Source organism: Nicotiana tabacum, chromosome 22, assembly GCF_000715075.1.
Source record: "Nicotiana tabacum cultivar K326 chromosome 22, ASM71507v2, whole genome shotgun sequence".
NCBI lineage: Eukaryota > Viridiplantae > Streptophyta > Magnoliopsida > Solanales > Solanaceae > Nicotiana > Nicotiana tabacum.
In genome coordinates this window covers 210,728,083-210,746,363 of record NC_134101.1, presented here as the reverse complement: position 1 = coordinate 210,746,363, position 18,281 = coordinate 210,728,083, and positions in this window count along the sequence as shown.

The following is an 18,281-nucleotide window of genomic DNA, read 5'->3' as shown; positions in this document are numbered from 1 at the left end:
CATCTAAGTATTTGACTAACGACTAATTTCTTTAAGATGCAATGGAAGTTTTGGAAGATTATAACGAGTAGATTTCAATAAGCAATTCAACAAGAAAAAACAAACAAACAAGTCAGAAATGAGACATGTTTTTTGACACTCAGATTTCAAGACTAATGCATTTGCACCTCTTTCTACTCTCTGGAGAGCAGAACCCTTTCTGAATGATGAAAACCAACGCATGACTTTAAAGCTTCGACGGTTTTTGACTTTCGACAACCCTAGCACTCTTCTTCACTGATAGGTATATACCTATTCGAATAAGTTATTTAAATCAGATCAATTCAATTTAACATAACTAAGCAATTAATGAAAGAAAATCATACATTAGTTAGTCATGATATTCAGACGATAATGGTTACTCGTCTTATGAAAGTATCCTATAATAGTCATTTTTGTTTGTTTTATAACAACAAAGTCACATAACTATTCTCTCTAACTCATAAAATAAAAAACACATAAGTAGTATTTAACATGTGAGCAAACTGGCTCGAGCTAGACTGAAGATCCTCCCTATAACCTTAGGTAACCAGCCTTAGAACCAAATTCCAACTTTCGGAATTCTCCACGACACCCGATTCTAACATACGAACATCGCATCAATCCCTACACATTGTACCAAAACCTAATCATGCACCTATGCTGAAATCGCACCATGCACCACATAAGTCGTTTGCCCATAATAACATCCTTCGACACAATAGCTGAAATCCCACGAATCTGATGCACGTAATACACCTCATGACACCTATAAGCCTTGTTCCAACTCTCACAATACCGCCACGACGAAAGAGATATGTAGAAACTCCTAACCACCTGCCAAATCAATAAATCATGCAGTCTCTCACTTGACAAGAATCATTACCTCATTTTGAACCGAATGACGATATTTATCTTTAATGTACCCTACATAAATCTGATCGCACTGATCTCAGACCTAATAACCTCGTCTCACCAGTACAAGTTGCTCCGGTAATGAGCCACTTCAAACACTGACCAAAATCTCCTATGACGCCATCAATGCGCCAACAAGCTACAACTTAAATATGACACATAAGGAAGAACGAACTCTGGAAAAGAACTACCCAGCCCGCGTAATGAATAAAACGATCGAACAGACGCTATGAACCCTTCTCAGAGAATGAGAACAAAATACACAAGAATGGATATAGGGAATTGTAATCAGCATCTTACTGTTGCAGCGTGCGACTCGATCCACACACGATACTGTTACGGCGTGCAACCCGATCCAAACAACATACCCGTGGCAGCATGCCACCCGATCCACACATAACAATAAATAAAGAAATACCCATCAAGCCAAAATGCTTATACTTATGAAATACTGAATATCGACCACAAGCACGCCAAGTGTAAAAATACAACCCTGGGGAGACGGATAGCGCCATACACTACAAAACCCAAGCACAACTAAGGTACGATAAATGACCTGTATCTTGAGAGCCTTCCTGCTCATATAACACCACAAGCTACACGGGACCTCAACACATATGTGAATAATCAACTCGCGTCACAACCCACATAGCACAATAGAGTATTACACAGAATAGCTGACGACAGGATTAACATCCAATGCCCGACTCCTCCTCCTTAAGCAATGCTATGACGAGTGAACATATCCGATATGATATAGAGCACATATTCACATTAGATCCACCGACGAACCTCAAACCGATCCTAATCTTACTATACTGGGCCAATAACCTTTCAAGGATCCCCAATGGCCATATTCATGATACACATAAGCAACTGTCCAATCTAGAACAAACTTTCAATGTCCACAACCAAATAAATAGAGCGCCTTTAAGGAATCAACTCTCATATTAGCGACAGTACCAAAAAATTTCATACTTGGTTTCAATCCTTAACAATCAAGTGTCTAACATGTCACACTTACATAAATTTTCCCGCGGGATACGCTCATTCGGCCTTCTGCACCAGGTAACAAAGTTTGCTCCTCCATACCACCAACCGTACTAATTCTGTAAGGCAAATCAAGAATCGACAAATCAATACACAAAGCCTCTTACACAGGATACCATTCTCAGGTGACACAATGTCATCTTACTCTGAACATGTGAATCTTCCTTGCTCATCCGAGCTCGTGACATTCTTGTCAACATCAAAACACAATTTTGATCCTCAACTTCCAATTCCCATGACACTCATTGCACCTATCATGCCGCTACAAAAGAGTATAAGAATTTATCATAACCCCCGAACTACTAGTAGAATTTAAATACTTTATTGGCTAGAAACCTTTCACTTAACTCATTTCAGAAGAACCATTACAACATGCAACTAAATTCCCAAACCGCAGAAAAATACAAACCTCAAGTCGTGATCTAAACCGCCATAACTCTTCCGGAATCCATTTACACAAGAAGGCTATTTGAATCAAATATCTCCCAAATTCATCAAGTTATGGTGGTTGTCAAGCCCGCACGTACAACCACCAACCACATGTATAACTTCACCCGTGAAGGAACTGATCATTGCCATAATCATGCTAATTCAACCACTACTAACCGAACCAACTTCTTCCAATTTACTCCTGACTTACCTTAAAAATAATAATGGCTCCATTCAAAATATAACAAACTCGATCCGCATTCATCCCGATTGACCCGAATCATGAGACCACATCATCTCACTACCCATGAACCATTTCACACCCTCTTTAAGCGCACAACAACATCTCCAACTAGTACACCCATTCTGCAAGACCTTTCGCGAATCACAAGCTAATCCCCCTTCCTCTAATACTGCACTGCAGACCTAATGATAATGAAGAACACTCCAAGCCCCTTTTATAATCCACTACAAAAACTCGATCCTTAACCACGCAACGAACCCGAAATTCTTAGGCACTGCACTTGAATCCTTGAATCCACTAGGACCATTGTTGAGAGTTACCCACTCTGATCTGGTCCCGAATATAACCCAACTCTAATGCTTTTCTAGCACATGAACACTCCCAAAAAAGCAACCAGATGAATTCTTTTTCTTGTACATCACATCCACAAGAAGCATAAACTCTGAGTCTCCTCAAAACTTGCACATGAACCGATAAGCCGAAATATAGCACACATTCATCAAGTCCTTTGCTCGAATTACCCCTAATATTTTCTTTTCTTAGTCATAATAATTCACCAATGCATCGATGACCAGAAATCGCACAAGCAGACAACCACGGGAACCAATCATAGACGGTGGGCTCCCCACTTAACTTTAAGCTATCATCACATAGTGTAGAACCCGCAAGGATTCCTCCTTCTCAATTACTATGATCTCGCACCTTTAACCCCCCAAATTTCTCGAAGTCTCTCACCAAAAACTTGTTGGGACCAAACACACACGCAAGTATACGTGGTCATCAAGTAATAAAGTGACTCAAAGTGGGATGTCAAACCCACAGAGACTTAGATTGATCATTAATTAAGTAAACTAAAATCAATTAATTGTCCAAGATATTTAAGAGTGATATTTTTCTATTAATCTACTATTGCAGAAATTAAACAAATAATAACTAAATTATCAAGAATGAGATTTTGTATGATGAGATTTTACTTCAGAGGAGATGAAAATTCCAGGGTTGTGGTTGGTTTATCAATCCTATTAAGTTCAAAAATTACACTCGTTAATCTAAATTATCTATGGTTGCTAATTAACCAGATCTTTTATATGAATAGCATGTTCCCACAATACTACTTGTCTGCCAACAATATATCAATCCTATATTCCTATGGTATTGAGTCTATCATGAACGAATATAATACGGTATTTAATTAAGCAAGACTGTTAGGTATATTCCTATCCTAATCACAAATCTTCCCCCGAGCCACAGGTTCAAAACAAGCTCTCTCTAATTTTACTTTAATATAAGCACGGCTTTCCCAATCATAGCATAGATAGTAAATAAACTCAACTGTTGGCCAGACAATTAAGCAATTATGCACGGAATCAGAGAAACAACTACAAGATAATAATCCAAATTAACGAAGATGTAACTAATAAACGTTAATAATCATGTCAACCACAACTCTAGAACGTGGAGTGCTTAGCCATTCATGTTCGTAGTAACAATTTTCCAAGTATTTTGCATAAACAAATTACAAAGAAAAGGAAAAGGGATGAAGAACTCTATGATTTTCTCCTCCAAAAGTTGTCCACGTGATGTCCTTGCCTCCGGTCACAAAAAACTCCTTCAAAGTGGCGTTTTTGGGTCTATTTATATGTTTGGGACAAGACCTAAATGTGTAGGTCAAATCCTAGTCAAGTCGGGAAACAAATAAAGTCTTTAAAACTAGGACTGGACCTGACCTTTGGTTGGCCTCGCCAGGCTAAAGCCTGGTTCAGCCTAGCCTTTGGCTGGCCTCGCCTTTTCACTATTCTCGCGCACACTTTCCACGTATAAATATCCCTTTTGCTCTACTTTCATCTCCAATTCACCTACCCATAAAATAGGGTCTAGTATGCGTAAATAAAGTTTAATTTATCATTAAAGCATGTAAAATGCGGCACTTAATGTGCTAAACCATGAATTACAACCACACATCAATATCTCACACTTAAACATTGCTCTTCCTCGAGCAATCAAACTACACTTATAGACACGATCTTTTTAAACAATCCTCCTAACTCATTATACTAAGAATCTTTAAAATAAACTAAGTACAAAGGTGTAACATCTTCACCTCAAGATTTGACTCACAAGTACCATGCATTATTTCGCAATTCACTCATTAATCTAACATAGAGGTCAATGACATTACCTTTTCTTCATGAACCAAGTGCTCTCACACAATAAAAAAGAGTATTCCACACACAATAAAATTTAAGAACAATTAGGAATTCAAGATAGAAAGAATTCACTTATTCTCAGAAATAACATTCATATGCTACAAAAGATGCACCGCAGGCTTGTCTGTAATGTAATACTCGACTAATCGAGCTCATTCAGTCTAGGATCAAGTGGGAATTTCATTGGTTGTAATGTAGGCTACGGTTCGGTTAGGATACCTTTGGATATGAGTGACTATACCTCCCTAAGCACTTTAATACATATACTTTAACATTTAAACTCATACTTATGTCAAACCATAACTCCACCTTCACATAAATGTATATTAACTCCATATTTCTTTGAGCACAATTACATCAAGAGTCACCACTATCACAGAATACTTTCACAGCAATACAACTAATTTTTTTTTCTTTTCTTCTTTTTCAATTTAAGTGGCTCTTACTTTTTCCAAAACTGTGCACCTTTCTTTTTATTTCATTAGTTCCACTCAAAAGCCACACCAATCACCCCACACTTTAACTTTTACACGGTTCATAACAATTCAAGTGCTCATGAGAGGTGAAAAGGTTCAAATAGATGATTAATTCAAACAAATGAGTAAGGCTTGTAATGTGGTTGCCAAAAAAAAAGGATTACAGGGTCAACAGGATTAACTACGATACATAATAATTAGGCGGGTAAACTATATATATCTAGCTCAACAAAGAAATCCATATATCACTTTCAAGACTGAACAAAACTACTATCTCGCTTTGCAAACACACAGGGCAAGTTCTAGATATCAAATGAAATGCACAAAATAACATACAAATCTCTCGCACACATGGCACATAACTCACTAAGGATTGGACTCATCAAGACACTCTAGTCAAAGAAGTTAAGTAAATTTAAGATTATACAATTTAAGGTACTTATACAAGAGTCAAAAACTGAGCCTAAGTGTCACAACCAAAGTACTCACTATTCTCAAGGCATAACAAAGTCAAGAGATATTGCTTTAATTCAATTCACATCACCATGGCTCCTCTCCTACAAAAATAAAACTACCTACACCCGGTTCAAACAAAACCCTTGGAAAAGAACCGCGGCACAAATAAAAACCAAGGGGGAATTACGACAATACCTACAACAAAATATTTTTGTCCTTTTCCTATAGACTTAAATCCCTCAAGAAAACTGTCTAGGAGATCCATCGTCGGGAAAATTCCAATTTTTCTATTTTTTTCCAATTTTTTTCAGAGCTACTAAAATACTACACAACTACGAAATCACAAATAATAAGTTAGTATTTTTCCTACATCCTACTAATCATCTAAAGAATTCTCCCACCCCACACTTATAAGAGTGCAGTGTCCCCAATGCACAATTAAAGCAAAACAATAATAAGGGTGGACAAGAAACTCCCTGAAAGGCCAAAGGCCGAAGCAATAACGGCTCACGGTACTCAGACTTCCCCCAGGCATAGTCCTTTGTGTGGCACCCCACACTTAGTTCTCACCATCTAACTCGTTTTTGCACTCTTCCAATGACTTTGCTTCCAATTGCTTATAATCCTACAAAACAAAAAAAACACTACAATAATAATAAGATAAAAATAAAAATAAAAGAAAGCAGTAAAGATGGGTTGCCTCCCAACAAGCGCCCGATTTAATGTCGCGGCACGACACTGCTACTCTGCTCTGGCTGGGTGCTCTCTCTTCTTCTTTATCCCATTAAGCCTAGCCTTTTTACACGCTTTCAGAAGATCTCCTCTTTTGTCTCGGGCTCTTTTCTCATTCATCCTTACACACTCAGCTTGCAACACCGCCTCATCCAACTCAGTCGTTCTACCTAAATCACTACAATTCACATAAAGACTTTGTTCTATCCCCTTTAGTTCTACCGCAGTAATCATGCACAAGTCCTCATACTGCTTAGGGAGCTTAAGTGCCTTGTACACATTAAAAGTAATCTCCTCATTGCCAACTCTCATCTTCAACTTTCCTTCCCTAACATCAATAAGCGCTCCACCAGTAGCTAAGAATGGTCGCCCCAAAATAATGGGTACTTCCTCATCTGCCTCGTAATCAAGAACAATAAAATCAGTAGGAAGAATAAACTTTTTCATTCGAACTAACACATTCTCAATAATCCCTTCTGGCATAACTAGTGACCTATCAGCCAACTGTAAAGTGATTGTAGTAGGTCTAAGCACCCCCAATCCGAGTTGCTTGAACAAAGAGGATGACATCAAATTTATATTGGCCCCTAAATCACATAGGCTTTACCAACTTCTTGTTTTCTAAGAGATAGAGGAATTGTGAAACACCCAAGATCCTTCAACTTATGATGGAGTTTGCTCTGAACTCTAGCACTACACTCTTCAGTAAGTGCAACTGTTTCAAACTCCGTATGTCTTTGCTTTTTTGCCACAATATCTCTGAGATACCTTGCATACTTAGGCACTTCCTGCAAAATTTCCACCAAAGGAAAATTCACATGCACTTGGCTCAAAATATCTAAGAATTTCTTGTACATAGCATCATCGTTTTGATTTTATAGTCTTTGTGGAAACGGAGGTGGTGGCCTTGTCACAATTTCTGGCTTTTCTTTCTTATTATCCTCAATGGGCTTAAGAACTAGTTCTCCTTCAGGTCTAGATGTATACTTCTTTTCTCTGGAACTTCTTCTAATTCTCTTCCATTTCTCAAGGTAACCGCATTGACTTGAGCCTTAGGATTAGGTTCAGTATCACTCGAGAGAGCTCCCACAGGTCTAGTATTTTGATTGTTAGCCATCTGCCAAACTGCCTCTCTAGATTTCTAAATTCTGTGTGCAATTGCTGATTGTTATCAAGAGCTTTTTTATCATGTCAGTCAAAGTCTCTTCTGCTTGCATTAGGGGTTGAGGTGGATGATTGTAATTTGCTTGAGGCCTGATATTTTGATTTTCACCCCAAGAGAAGTTAGGATGATTTCTCCAGTTCGGATTGTATGTGTTACCATATTGAGCATGTTGATTCATCGGCCCTCTAGCTTGTTGCCCCATGTAGTAAATTGATTCAGGATTCACAGGACATATGTCACTTGTGTGACCTTCACCACATAACTCGCAGCAAGTAGACATCTGTTTCACATGTTGCATCTGTTGTGCTTGGTTCATTATCATTTTATTAATCTGATTCGCTAGTCTCACTATATCTGTCCTCATTGCTGAGAAGTCATCAAGCTCGATCAAACCTGCTGCCTTTTGTTTAAGTGTTCTTCGTGGTTCACCATCTCCTTGCTAATTATTATCATTAGCAGTGAAATTGTTTAGCAGGATATGGATCTCACTATACGGTCTTGCCATGCAACTACCCCCACATGCTGAGTCAAGATTCATCTTTGACGCCTCGTCCAACCCATCAACGAAATTGTGACCCAATACCTCATCAGTTTGACAATGGTGTGGGTAGTCTTTGAGTAGCTTCTTGTATCTTTCCCAATCTTGTCAAAGAGTCTTGCCATCTCGTTGTTGAAACCTAAGAATCTGGCTCCTCAGCGACTTTGTCTTCTTCGTGGGAAAAAACTTGATTAAGAATTTTCTTGCTAGATCATCCCAATTGTGGATTGAGTTCGCGGGCTCTTTTTGTAACCATTCCTTAGCTTCTCCCAACAGTGAAAAGGGAAACAATGTTAGCCTGACATAGTCCTTGGAAATATTCAGATAATTGTAAGTGTCTATAATTTCCAAGAAGTTCTGAATGTGCCTATGCGGGTCTTCATGAGATAAGCCAACATATTGCCATGTGAATTGAATCAGCCGTACCATGTACTGTTTGAGTTCAAAGTGACCCGTGATGTCAGGCTTCACAATCACCGGAGTCGTAAGAGCTAGATTAGGCCTTGCAGCTTCTATCATAGGACACTCTTCATTACCTGCCATCTCTATTGGCTGTGGTTGAAATACGATGTCCGACTCTCTTTCAATTCTAGTTATAGCTTCAACTTCCCTCCTCACTCTATGAAGTGTTCTCTCGATTTAAGGATCAAGAGGAAGGAGATTGTTTGCGCTTTTACTCCTCCGCATCCAAGAGAAGAGCCTGCGTTATCACAAATAAAGCAAACTAAAAAAAATAAAACTTGAACAAATAACAAATAAAAGCTTAACTTAACTAAACAATACAAAAACTTGTTGGGACCAAACACACACGCAAGTATACGTGGTTGTCAAGTAATAAAGTAACTCGAAAGTTGGATGTCAAACCCACAAAAATTAAATTGATCGTCAACTAAGTAAACTAAAATCAATTAATTGTCCAAGATATTTAAGCGTGATATTTTTCTATTAATCTACTATTGCAGAAATTAAACAAATAACAACTAAATTATCAAGAATGCGATTTTGTATGACGAGATTTTACTTCAGAGGAGATGGAAATTCCAGGGTTGTGGTTGGTTTATCAATCCTACTTAGTTCAATAATCACACTCGTTAATCCAGATAATCTATGGTTGCTAATTAACTAGATTTTTTTATATGAATAGCATGTTCCCACAATAATACTCGTCTGCTCACAATATATCAATCATATGTTCCTATGGCATTGAGTCTATCATTAATGAATATAATACGATATTTAATTAAGCAAGAATGTTAGGTATATTTCTATCCTAACCGCAAAATCTTCCTCCGAGCCACGGGTTCAGAAACAAGCTCTCTCTAATTCTACTCTAATCTAAATACGACTTTCCCAAGCATAGCATAGATAGTAAATAGAACTCAACTGCTGGCCAGACAATTAAGCAATTATGCACAGAACTAGAGAAACAACCACAAGATGATAATCCGAATTAATGAAGATGTAATTATTAAACGTTAATAATCATGTCAACCAAAACCTAGAACATAGAGTGCTTAGCCACTCATGTTCGTAGTAACAATTTTCCAAGTATTTTGTATAAATAACTTACAAAGAAAAGAAAAAGGGATGAAGAACTCTATGATTTTCTCCTCCAAAATTTGTTCACGTGATGTTCTTGATTCCGATCGCAAAAACTCTTTCAAAGTGGCATTTTTGGGTCTATTTATATGTTTAGGACAAGACCTAAACGTGTAGGTCAAATCCTAGTCAAGCCGGAAAATAAATAAAGTCTTCAAAACTCGGACAGGACCTGACCTTTTGGCTGGTCTCGCCAGGCTAAAGCCTGGTTCAGCCTGGCCTTTGGCTGGCCTCGCCAGGTGAAAGCCTGATTCAGCCTGGCCTTTGGCTGGCCTCGCCTTTTCACTATTCTCACTCACACTTTTCACATTTAAGTATCCCTTTTGCTCTACTTTTATCTCCAATTCACTTACACACAAAATAGACTCCATTACGCGCAAATAAAGTGTAATTTACCATTAAAGCATGTAAAATGCAAGGCACATAATGTGCTAAACCATGAATTATAGCCACACATCAAAACTCTTCATAAAACATCCCGAATTATCAGCCAAAATCGTGTACTCGACCTTCTGCCGGGTAGTAAGTAGAATTCTTCATAGAAAGTTCATCAAAATCACGCAACCACTAAAGTTCATCAGAATTTTAATGGCATGTCAACATATGTGCCTTTTATTTTTTAAATCAAAAGGTAATAATTGAGTGACTTTATGTTGTCCTAAATCAAAGAAAAGTAACTTTTGTAGGGTATTTCCATAAGTTGAGTTGCTATCCATATAATTAACTCGATATACTATCACAACCCGGATTCCCCACCCTCGGAAGTCATGATGGCGCCTACTAATGAAAGCTAGGCAAGCCAACCACTATAGTTATTTAGCTTTTTCCTTTTTTAAATCCTTTAACATTTGTTATTTAACATTGTATAAGTAGCGGAAATAGATAAGCGAAAGAACGAAATATAACAATTTAATAAAAATCCTGATACAGATCCATAACAAAACTACCCAGAATTGGTGTCACAATCAGAGACTGCCTAAGATTACTACAAATAAGGGTCCGAAAGATAAATACAACACTATCTCTGAAGTACATAAAATAAACAGAAAGGAAAAATAGAAGGGGATGTCAGGTCCTGCGGACGCCTGCAGGACTACCTCGGGTCGCCTGAATGGACTGAAGGCAGCAACCTCACTGCGGTCCAAAAGCTGCAGCACCGGGATCTGCACAAAGTGCAGAATATAATATCAACACAACCGACCCCATGTGCTGGTAAGTGCCTAGCCTAACCTCGGCGAAGTAGTGACGAGGCTAGGACCAGACTACCAAATAAACCTGTGCAGTTAAATCATATACAACGGAAAAATAAAAGCAGATATTCACAGTTAAAGTTAGGAGGGGGAAAACATACTGCGTGGAGTATCAGATAACAACAAAATACCAAAAGAGGAATGTAAAGAAACCAAAATTCAATTGCTAACAAAAATAAGGAAAACAAACACAGTATTCACTTTCATTTCTTTCTAGTTGCAGGCGTGCAACACGATCCCAAATCATATAATACCGTTGCGGCGTGCAACCCGATCCCATCTCATATATTACTGTGGCGGCGTGCCACCCGATCCCATTTCATATATTACCGTGGCAGCATGCCACCCGATCCTATTTTATATATTACCATGGCGGCGTGCCACTCGATCCCATTTCATGTAATACCGTGGCGGCGTGCCACCCGATCCCATTTCATATATTACTGTGGAGGCATGCCACCTGATCCCATTTCATGTAATACCGTGGCGACATGCCACCCGATCCCATTTCCAATTAAACATCAATCATAAAGGAATCCCGGTAAGGGAACAAAAGTATAACAATAATCCCGGCAAGAGAGACAATATCATAAACAATAACGTCCCGGTAAGGGAACCAACAATGATAATCAACATGTTAAGTATCACCATATCACAACAGAGTCACAACAATTACAATACGAGACTCACGTGGATGCTTGACACCGGAGTATAGATACTCATCACCATGCCTATATGCCGTACTCCACAATTAACACATAGAAAATAAGACACAACTCTTAATCCCTCAAGCTAAGGTTAGACCAAACACTTATCTTGATGCCACGAACACAATTCAAGCCTCAACTACTACTTTACCTCTTATTTTCACCACCAATTCGCTTGTATCTAGCCACAATTTACTTAACGGTATCAATAAATGCTAAATGAATCAATTTTAATGCATGAAAATAGGTTTTATAAAGATTTCCCCAAAAAGTCAAAAAGTCAAAAAGTCGACCCCAGGCCCACATGGTCAAAACCCAAGGTTCGAACCCAAACCCGATTATCCATTCACCTACGAGCCCAAATATATAATTTATTTTGAAATCGGACCTCAAATCGAGGTCTAAATCCCCAAAATTTGGAAAACCTAAGTTCTACCCAAAACACACAATTTCCCCCATGAAACCCCTTGATTTTGAGTTGAAATCATGTAAAAAGATGTTATAGATTAAAGGAAATGAGTTAGAAATGACTTACAATTGATTTGGAGAAGAACTTTTCTTTAGGAAATCGCCCAAGAGAGTTTAGGTTTTGAGAAAGTTTGAAAAATGAAAGATTTTCGGCTAAGTTATGATTTAGCAGGTCGCAGATGTCGCAATTACGACCAGGGTTCGCAATTGCAAATCCCATTCAGGACCTGCTATCCTCGCATTTGCGATCAGATGTTCGCAATTGCGAACTCGCATTTGCGAAGGGATTGTCGCATTTTCGATAGCTGGGGATATCTGGGTATTTGTATTTGCGAAGAAATGCTCGCAATTGCGAGCAAAGCTGGCCAGGGCTTACTTCGCAAATGCGAAGAGCCCCTCGCAATTCCTAAGTTCACAGACTTTGCATTTGCGATCCCCTGACTCTGTAGCCTATCCAAAACTCATCCGAGCCCTCAGAGCCAAATCAAACATGCACGCAAGTCCAAAAATATCATACGGACTTGCTCGTATGATCAAATCATCAAAATAACATCAATAACTATGAATTTAGCACCAAAATCAAAGAAAAATCTCATGAACTCTTAAGTTCCATTTTTAATAACCGATGGTCCGATTCATGTCATATCAAGTCCATTTCTTACAAAATTTTACAGGCTCAACTTAAATATCATATAAGATCTATACCGGGCTTCGGAACTAAAATACGGGCCCGATGCCATCAAATTCCAATACATTCAAATTTCCAAAAACTCTTAAAATTTCAGTTAAATAATTTTTTTCAAAAATTCATTTCTCGGGCTTAGGACCTCGAAATTCGATTCCGGGCATACGCCCAAGTCCCACATTTTCCTACGGACCCTCCAGGACCGTCAAATTATGGGTCCGGGTCCGTTTACCCAAAATGTTGACCGAAGTCAACTTAAATTTATTTTAAAAGCAACTTTTACCATTTTTCATAGATTTTGACATAATGGCTTCCCAGATACACGGTCGGACTACGTACACAAATCGAGGTGAGACAAAAAGGAAGTTTTAAGGCCTCGGAACACATAATTTGTTTCCAAAACAAGTGATGACCTTTTAGGTCATCACATTCTCCACCTCTAAAACAACCGTTCGTCTTCGAATAGACATAAAAGGAAGTACCTGAGTCGGAGAAAAAATGGGGATATCAGCTCAGCATATCGGACTCGGAATCCCAGGTCGCTGCCTCAACAGGCTGACCTCTCCACTGAACATGAACAGAAAGGAAACTCTTCATATGAACCGACGAACCTGCCGATTTAGAATAGCTGTCGGCTCCTCCTCATAGGACAAGTCCTTGTCCAACTGGACAACGTTGTAGTCTAACACGTGGGATGGATCGCCGTGATACTTCCGAAGCATGGACACATGAAACACTGGATGCACGGCTGATAAACTCGGCGGCAACGCAAGTTTGTAAGCCACCTCTCCCACTCGATCAAGAATTTCAAAAGGACCAACGAACCTAGGGTTAAGCTTGCCCCTCTTCCCAAATCTCATCACTCCCTTCATAGGCGACATCCGAAGTAACACGCGTTTGCCGACCATGAATGCCACATCACGAACCTTACGGTCGACATAACTCTTTTGCCTGGACTGAGCTGTACAAAGCCTATCCTGAATGATCCTGACCTTGTCCAAGGCATCCTGTACTAGATCCATACCCAACAACCGAGCTTCTCCCGGCTCAAACCATCCAACCGGCGACCGATACCGCCTACCATATAAAGCCTCATAAGGAGCCATCTGGATGCTCGATTGGTAGCTGTTATTGTAGGCAAACTCCGCTAAAGGCAAGAACTGATCCCACGAGCCTCCAAAGTCAATGACACAACCTCGGAGCATATCCTCCAAAATTTGAATAGTACGCTCAGACTGCCTGTCCGTCTGAGGATGAAACGTTGTGCTCAACTCAACCCGTATGCACAACTCACGCTAAACTACCCTCCAGAAATGCGAGGTAAACTGCATACCTCGGTCTGAAATGATAGACACGAGAACATCATGAAGACGAACAATCTCCCGGATATAGATCTCAGCTAACCTCTCGGAAGAATAGGAGATTGCCACAGGAATGAAATGTGCTGACTTAGTCAGCCTATCAATAATAACCCACATTGCATCGAACTTTCTCTGAGTCCGTGGGAGTCCAACAACGAAGTCCTTAGTGATACGCTCCCATTTCCACTCAGGAATCTCAATCTTCTAGAATAAACCACCATGTCTCTGGTGCTCGTACTTTACCTGCTGACAATTCAAGCACCGAGCCACATATGCAACAATATCCTTCTTCATCCTCCTCCACCAATAATGTTGCCGCAAATCATGATACATCTTAGCGGTGCCCAGATGAATAGAGTACTGGGAACTATGGGCCTCTTCTAGAATCAACTCTCGAAGCCCATCCACATTAGGCATACAAACTCGACCCTCCAGCCTCAAAACTCCATCATCTCCTAATGTAACCTGCTTGGCACCACCGTGCTGCACCGTGTCCCTAAGGACACATAAATGAAGATCATCATATTGCCGATCTCGGATACGCTCCAATAAAGAAGAACGAGCGACTGTGCAAGATAACACACGTCTAGGCTCAGAAACATCCAATCTCACGAACTGATTGGCCAAAGCCTGAACATCCAAAGCAAGCAGTCTCTCACCGACCAGAATATATGCAAGACTGCCTATACTGACTGACTTTCTACTCAAAGCATCGGCCACTACATTGGCCTTCCCCGGATGATATAAAATGGTGATATCATAGTCTTTCAATAGCTCCAACCACCTTCTCTACCTCAAATTTAGCTTCTTATGTTTGAACAAATACTGCAGACTCTTGTGATCCGTGAATACCTCACATGACACGCCATACAGATAATGCCTCCAAATCTTCAACGCGTGAACAATGGCTGCTAACTCCAGATCATGAACCGGATAGTTCTTCTAATGAATCTTCAACTGACGTGAAGAATAAGCAATGACCTTGGTATCCTGCATCAACACCTCACCAAGTCCAATACGAGATGCATCACAATAGACTGTATATGGCTGTGAACCTGTGGGCAAAAACCAACACCGGCGTCGTAGTCAAAGCTGTCTTGAGCTTCTGAAAGCTCGCTTCACATTCGTCTGACCACCTGAACTGGGCACCCTTCTGGGTCAACCTAGTCATCGGGGTTGCAATAAATGAAAACCCCTCCACAAACCGACGGTAATATCCAGCCAAACCCAAGAAACTCCGGATCTTTGTAGCTGATACGAGTCTAGGCCAGTTCTTGAGTGCCTCTATCTTCTTCGAATCTACCTGAATACCCTCTGCTGATACAACATGACCTAAGAATGCAACTGAACTCAACTAGAACTCACACTTTGAAAACTTAGCATACAACTGACTATCTCTCAAAGTCTGAAGAACCACTCTTAGATGCTGCTCATGCTCCTCCCGGCTGCGGGAATAGATCAAAATATCATCAATGAAGACTATCACGAATGAATCCAAGTAAGGCTTGAACACTCAGTTCATCAAATCCATAAAAGCTGTTGGGGCATTTGTCAACCCGAATGACATCACCAAGAACTCATAATGCTCGTACCGAGTGCGGAAAGCTGTCTTAGGGACATCAGATGCCCTAATCCTCAACTGATTGTAGCCAGATCTCAAGTCAATCTTCAAAAATACCTTGGCACCCTGAAGTTGATCAAACAAATCATCAATCCTCGGCAGTGGATACTTATACTTTATTGTAACCTTGTTCAACTGCTGATAATCTATACACATCCTCATCGATCCGTCCTTCTTCTTAACAAACAACACTAGCGCACCTCAAGGCGAGACACTAGGTCTAATAAAGCCCTTATCAAGCAAGTCTTGCAACTACTCCTTCAATTCTTTCAACTCAGGCAGGGCTATACAATACGGTGGGATATAAATGGGCTGAGTGCCCAAAGCCAGAATCAATGCAGAATTCAATATCCCTATCGGGTGGCATACTCGACAGGTTTGAACGAAATACCTCCGGAAACTCACGAACTACAGGAACATAATCCATAGAAGGAACCTCAGTACTAGAATCACCAACATATGCCAAATAAGCTAAATACCCCTTCTCGACCATACGCCGAGCCTTCATATATGAAATAACACTATGGGTAAAATGATCAGGAATCCCTCTCCACTCTAAACGAGGCAACCCCGGCAAGGGTAAGGTCACAGTCTTAGCATGACAGTCCAAGATATCGTGGTAAGGTGATAACCAGTCCATCCCCAATATGACATCAAAATCAACCATATCCAAAAGTAACAAATCTACTTGAGTCTCAAGACCCTCAATCATAACTATACATGAACGATGGACACGATCTACCACAATAGAATCACCCACCAGTGTAGACATATATACAAGAGCACTCAAGGAATCACTAGGCATGACCAGATACGGTGCAAAATAAGATGACACATAGGAGTATGTAGACCCTGGATCAAATAAGACTGAAGCATCTCTATTACAAACCAGAACAGTACCTGTGATAACTGCATCGGAAGTCTCAGCCTCAGGCCTGGCTAGAAGAGCATAACATCGGGGCTGGGCCACACCACCCTGAACTACATCTCTAGGACGACCTACTGTTGGCTGGCCTCCACCTCTAGCTGGCTTGAGCTTCACCTCTAATACCTTTACCTCCACCTCTAACACCCCTACCTTCACCTCTAGCTGGCTAAACGGGCGGTGGAACACTCGATGCTTGGACCATGGCACGGAAACCTTGGTGTTGAGAACTACTCGGTGCTCAAGGGAAAAATCTAGCAATATGCCTTGTGTCGCCACAAGTAAAACAAGCTCTCGGCTACTGGAATTGATGACCCTGAAAACTCTGAAGCGAAGGTGCACTGATAGGAAATGATGATGCACTATTAGACTGCTGATCAGAATATTGCATGTGAGAACCACGGCTACCTGAAGCACCATGTGAAGTCTGAAGTGCTAAATGAAACGGCCTGGGAGGATGGCCCCTACCAAAAGAATCCCTGCCTCCAGATGAGGTACCACTGAACTTTCCGGAACCACCGAACCTACCAGAATGTGACCACCCCCCTGTGATAGAACCATCTCAACTCTCCTGGCCACATTGGCTGCATCCTGAAAAGAAATCTCGCTCCCTGTCTCCTTAGCCATCTGCAATTAAATAGGCTGAACGAGTCCATCAATGAACCTCCTCACTCTTTCTCCCTTAGTGGGAAGTATAAGAAGAGCATGACGGGCTAAGTCAATAAATCTGGTCTCGTACTGAGTAACAATCATAGAACCCAGCTGGAGATGCTCAAACTACCTCCGATAGTTCTCCATCTGAGTGATAGGAGGAAACTTCTCCAGAAATAGCTAAGAGAACTGATCCCAAGTCAAAGCTGGTGACCCAGCTGGTCTAGCCAAGCAATAATCTCTCCACCAAGTCTTGGCGGATCCAGACAAACGAAAAGCAGCAATGTCGACCCCATTGGTCTCCACTATCCCGATGTTCCTAAGAACCTCATGACAGCTGTCTAAATAATCCTGGGGATCCTCAGAAGATGCACCGCTGAAAGTGGTAATGAAGATCTTGGTAAACCTATCCAAAATCCACAAGGCATCAGCAGACATAGCTGCTCCATCACCGGTCTGAGCTACCACAACACCAAGATGAACTACCTCAATTGGCTGAGCTACTAGAGTCGGAAACTGGGGAGCCATCTGCTCCGGAGTGCGAGTAGCATGAGTCTGGGCTCTTCCTCCATCCTGAGAGACGGCTGGTGCTACAGGAAGTAAGCCTGCCCGGGTAACACTCTCCATAAGGCCCACTAGATGGATCAAAGCATCCTGGAGTACTGGGGGAGCAATGAACCCCTCTGGGACCTGAGCTGGGCCCACCAAAACTGCCTGGGCCGGAACCTCATCATCAAACTCAACCTGAGGCTCCGCCGCTGATGCTGCTGCTCTGGGCTGAGCT